The sequence below is a fragment of the Triticum urartu genome, chromosome 4, assembly GCF_003073215.2.
Source record: "Triticum urartu cultivar G1812 chromosome 4, Tu2.1, whole genome shotgun sequence".
NCBI lineage: Eukaryota > Viridiplantae > Streptophyta > Magnoliopsida > Poales > Poaceae > Triticum > Triticum urartu.
The window spans coordinates 57,868,822-57,874,393 of NC_053025.1; positions in this window are offsets into that span (position 1 = coordinate 57,868,822).

A 5,572-nucleotide genomic window follows, 5' to 3' on the forward strand; every position below is an offset into this window, starting at 1 on the left:
GAGAGTTGATACATCTCTGTCATATCTACTTTTCCAAACACTTTTCCCCTTGTTTTGGACTCAAACTTGCATGATTCGAATGGAACTAACCCGAACTGACGCTGTTTTTAGCAGAATTGCCATGGTGTTATTTTTGTGCAGAAATATAAGTTCTCGGAATGACATGAAAATCAACGGAGAATTATATTGGAATATATAAAAAATACTGGAAGGAAGATCCACGTCAGGGGGCCCTCCACCTGTCCACGAGGGTGGGAGGCGCGCCCTACCCCCTGGGCCCGCCCCCTGCCTCGTGGGCCCCTTGACGCTCCACCGACCTCAACTCCAACTCCATATATTCACTTTCGGGGAGAAAAAAACCAGGGAGAAGGATTCATCGCGTTTTACGATACAGAGCCGCCGCCAAGCCCTAAACTCTCCTGGGAGGGCTGATCTAGAGTCCCTTCGGGGCTCCGGAGAGGGGAATTCATCGCCATCGTCATCATCAACCATCCTCCATCACCAATTTCATGATGCTCACTGTCGTGCGTGAGTAATTCCATCATAGGCTTGCTGGATGGTGATGGGTTGGATGAGATTAATCATGTAGTCGAGTTAGTTTTGTTAGGGTTTGATCCCTAGTATCCACTATGTTCTGAGATTGATGTTGTGACGCCCCTGATTTGACCGTACACTAATCATACACGTAAACGTGTACGATCAAGATCAGGGACTCACGGGAAGATATCACAAAACAACTCTACAAATAAAATAAGTCATACAAGCATCATATTACAAGCCAGGGGCCTCGAAGGCTCGAATACAAGAACTCGATCATAGACGAGTCAGCGGAAGCAACAATATCGGAGTATAGACATAAGTTAAACAAGTTTGCCTTAAGAAGGCTAGCACAAACTGGGATACAGATCGAAAGAGGCGCAGGCCTCCTGCCTGGGATCCTCCTAAACTACTCCTGGTCGTCGTCAGCGGGTTGCACGTAGTAGTAGGCACCTCCCGAGTAGTAGTAGTCATCATCGACAGTGGCGTCTGGCTCCTGGACTCCAACGTCTGGTCGCAGCAATCGGGTATAGGAAAGGGGAAAAGGGGGAGAAAAGCAACCGTGAGTACTCATCCAAAGTACTCGCAAGCCAGGAGCTACACTACATATGTATGCATTGGTATCAAGTGGAATAAGGCTATCATATGTGGACTGAACTGCAGAATGCCGGAATAAGAGGGGGATAGCTAGTCCTTTCGAAGACTACGCTTCTGGTAACCTCCATCTTGCAGCAGAAGAAGAGAGTAGATGGTAAGTTCATCAAGTAGCATCGCATAGCATAATCCTAGCCGATGATCCTCCCCTTGTTGCCCTGTGAGAGAGCGACCACCGGTTGTATCTGGCACTTGGAAGGGTGTGTTCTATTAAGTATCCGGTTCTAGTTATCATAAGGTCAAGGTACAACTCTAAGTCGTCCTGTTACCGAAGATCACGGCTATTCGAATAGATTAACTTCCCTGCAAGGGTGCACCACATAACCCAACACGCTCGATCCCATTTGGCCGGACACACTTTCCTGGGTCATGCCCAGCCTCGGAAGATCAACACGTCGCATCCCTACCTAGGCACAACACAGAGGTCAGCACGCCGGTCTAAATCCTATGGCGCAGGGGTCTGGGCCCATCGCCCTTTGCACACCTGCATGTTGCGAACGCGGCCGGAAGCAGACCTAGCCTAGCAGGCGTTCCAGTCCAATCCGGCGCGCGCCGCTCAGTCGCTGACGTCACGAAGGCTTCGGCTGATACCACGACATCGAGTGCCCATAACTGTCCCCGCGTAGATGGTTAGTGTGTATAGGCCAGTAGCCAAACTCAGATCAAATACCAAGATCTCGTTAAACGTGTTATCTTGAAATAACTGCGAATGTCGACCAGGGCCAGGCCCACCTCTCTCCTAGGTGGTCTCAACCTACCCTGTCGCTTCGCCACAAAGATCCACTCAGAGGGCCATCGGGACTAACGTCCTTTCGGACCCAATCCGTGAATCACTCGCGGGTACTCCTATGAGCCGACCCATCTTTAGTCACCACAAGTATCATATATTATGTATATGTATATACCCGTGATCAACTCCCGAGTGATCACGGCCCGATAGTATAGCATGGCAGATAGACAAGAATGTAAGGCCACTGATGGTAAACTAGCATCCTATACTAAGCATATAGGATTGCAGGTAAGGTATCAACAGATGGAGCAACAATGACAGGCTATGCATCAGAATAGGATTAACGGAAAGCAGTAACATGCTACACTACTCTAATGCAAGCAGTATACAGGAGAGTGGGCGATATCTGGTGATCAAGGGGGGCTTGCCTGGTTGCTCTGGCAAGAGAGAGGGGTCGTCAACTCCGTAGTCGTACTGGGGGTCTCCGGCAGTCTCGGGGTCTACCGGAAAGAAGTAACGGAGGGGGAACACAATAAATAACAGAGCAATCAATGTAACAAAAAGCAATATGCGGTATTACGTTGTGCTAGGGGTGACCTGACACGGTACTAGGTGATACCAGTGAAGGGGGGAAACATCCGGGAAATTATCCCCCATGTTTCGCGTTTTCGGACAGACGAACAGGAGGGGAAAGTTGCGTGTTCACTATGCTAGGGATGCGTGGCGGACGAACGGGCTGCGTATCCGGGTTCGTCTCGTCGTTCTGAGCAACTTTCATGTCCAAAGTTTTTCCATCCGTGCTACGATTTATTTTATATTGATTTTAAAAGAGTTAAATCATTTCAGGAATTAATAGATTAGTTTAATTAAAGAAATGCAATTATGATGTTAGCGTGATGTCAGCAGGGCCAAAAGTTGACTAGGTCAACCCTGCAGGTGGGACCCATTTGTCATTGCCACAGTTTTATTTAACCTAGCTAATTAGTTTAATTACCTAATTAGGTTAACTAATGTAATTAGTTTAGTACACAGATCTATTTAACTTAATTAATTAATTAGTTAATTGATTAATTAAGTAATTCTTTTAAATTCTTTTTTTACATTTTCTCTTTTCTTTTCTTTTTGTTATTTCGTTCCTGGGGCTGGGCCCCACTATCAGAATCACAGGGGGGCTAATGGAGCGGTGGTTAGCGGGTGCGGGTGCCCGTTGACCTGCACAGGCCATAGCCCGGCAGGGCGCCGGCGGCCGCGCGGGCCTGAGACGGGGAGGCATAGGAGGAGCGGCCAGGCACAGGTGGGGTGACATGGGTGCGACCAGTGCGGGCGGGAGTGGCCGTGGGCCATGGAGGGCACGGGCGGACGGTGGCGGCAACGGCCGCAACATCATCCACCGCAGCAGACCAACACCGGGTAGGGGAGGCACGGGGCCAGCGGCGAGGCATCGCTGCAGGGGACAGGCGCGAGAGGGGGCGCAGGCCAGCGGCGAGGGGATGAGGCCGCGGCGGGGAGTGGGCGGAGTGGGCGGCGTGCAGAGCAGGGCATCGGCGGGTCGTGGTGAGGTCATGCGCGGGATTGCGCAAGCGCTCGCAAGTGCGGGCTTGGGCGCGACCAAAGGTAGGCCGAGGTGCGCGCGGCAGAGCGAGCAGGCGCGGGGCGGGGCCGGTGGTGCACGACATGGACAGAGGAAACAGGGGGAGATGGGGTTCCATACCCCCGATGTAGGGGTTCGCCGACGAGGCGCGGGGAAGTCTGTCGAGGGGGAGGACGTGGACGACGGCGAAGACGGTGGGGCGATCCGGCGAGGACCTCGGGCAGTGGTGGTCGGCGACATGCGCCGGGGCGCCGAGGAGGGGTGCAGGGGCGAGGCGAGGTAGAGGTGCGGGGCAGAGGCGGTCGGGGAGGTCCGACGAGGTGCGGGGTTTCCGGGCGGTGGCGTCATGGGCGGCGGCGACGGCGAGCGCGGCAGGTCCCTGCCCCCGATCTCGATCCAGATCGGGGGGAGAGGAGCGGGCGACGTGGGGGGGAGTGGGTGCATGGGGGGTTTGTGGTTTCCGTCGGTGGGGGTTATGGAGGGGTTAGGTGGGCCGGCCTGGTTGGATGGCCAGCTGGGCTGAGGCCCAGCGCGGAGGGGCCTTTTTCCGTTTACAGTTCTACTTTATTTTTCTTTTTATTTAGTTTGAGTTTTGTTTTATTTTTCTAAGGCAAAAATAGTTTCATAAAATAAGAAACTTACAACTAAGATTGAATTATAAATCAAGCTACTGCCACATAAAGTTGGCATCCAATTAAAATAGATTGTAATTTATACAGTTTTAAAAAGGCATTTTAAATTATTATGATAGACATTGGTTTATTACATTGGGGCAATTAAACACCTTATAAAAATGTTGGTCCACTATGATAATTATTCAAGGATTGTTTGCAACACTTTGAACATTTTTGTTTCAATATTTGAAAACTTTTGATGTTGGCCTCTATTTTGAATTTTGAATTTGAATCAGTTTCGAACTGACGCGAACTTAGCAACAGTAATCGAGGTGACATGGCATCATTAGCAGAGGTTACGGTAGCTTAATTATCCGGGTGTCACAATTCTCCTCCACTACAAGAAATCTCGTCCCGAGATTTAAGAGGGGGGTAAGGGGGAAGAGTTGGTTATGAAATTCTAACGAGTCTTCTTGTTCTTGGCTGCTCTTCTCGAAGAAGGTGATCCCTTTCATTGATGTCTTCATTTCTCTACTTCACGTCATCATGATGAAGTCGTCATCCTTTCTTCGGAAACTCCAACGTACTTACAAAAATGATAAGGGGTAACTTTGGAAGAACGGACCTCTACAAGGTTGATTAACTGATTGATAACTCAGGGAATGTGGTAGAAAGTACCTCTAGAATTGAAACTCGGGGAAATCATCGAGAGAGATAAAAGAAGGCGTGAGAAGTTTTAAGCAGGTGGGTAATCATTTAACGCCCAACCGAGAGTGTGAATGGGGTTCAGAGCAACCAGGAATAAACATTGAGTCTGATACCATTATTGATGACCCTTCGGGATGTGGCTCGTGAATTATATACGAGGCCACGCGCGAGGAATAACTTTGGAAAACGGGGGTGTAGAAGAGAGTCAGGTTTCGATCCTGTGGAACTGTGGGTTATGGGCCCACCATGTGGGTTAAAAGTAGGAAAGGCGGTGACGTCTTGCACAATCATGTAAGCAAGGCATATTAGAGGATAGCATGTTGGTTATGTCGGCAACAATGTCGGTACCACGGGCGAGGGACGAAGAGAACTAGCTTCCTGCTCGTTGAACGAGGCGGACCAATAGGCAAAGTTCTCGTCCATCGGTGGTTACTGGAATGCCGTCAACAATAGTAACAGGGTCTTACTGACAAGGTTGTACACTGAGGTGCTTATAAAAATAGTGATGTATTACTGCTTAGATCATATAGATCACAAGAAACGTTAAACCAACCAATGGAAAGGAAAATATGGTTATCAGATTAAACAGAACAATGGAAAGGAAAATGTGTTTAAACACATATTTCAGGGGTATATCCTTCCCAAGGACAAGCAGAGCATGATATCCATGACAGGATATAATGTAGAAAACTCTTTAGGTAAGGTGAGAGAAATTTCATGACATTACCCATACAACGG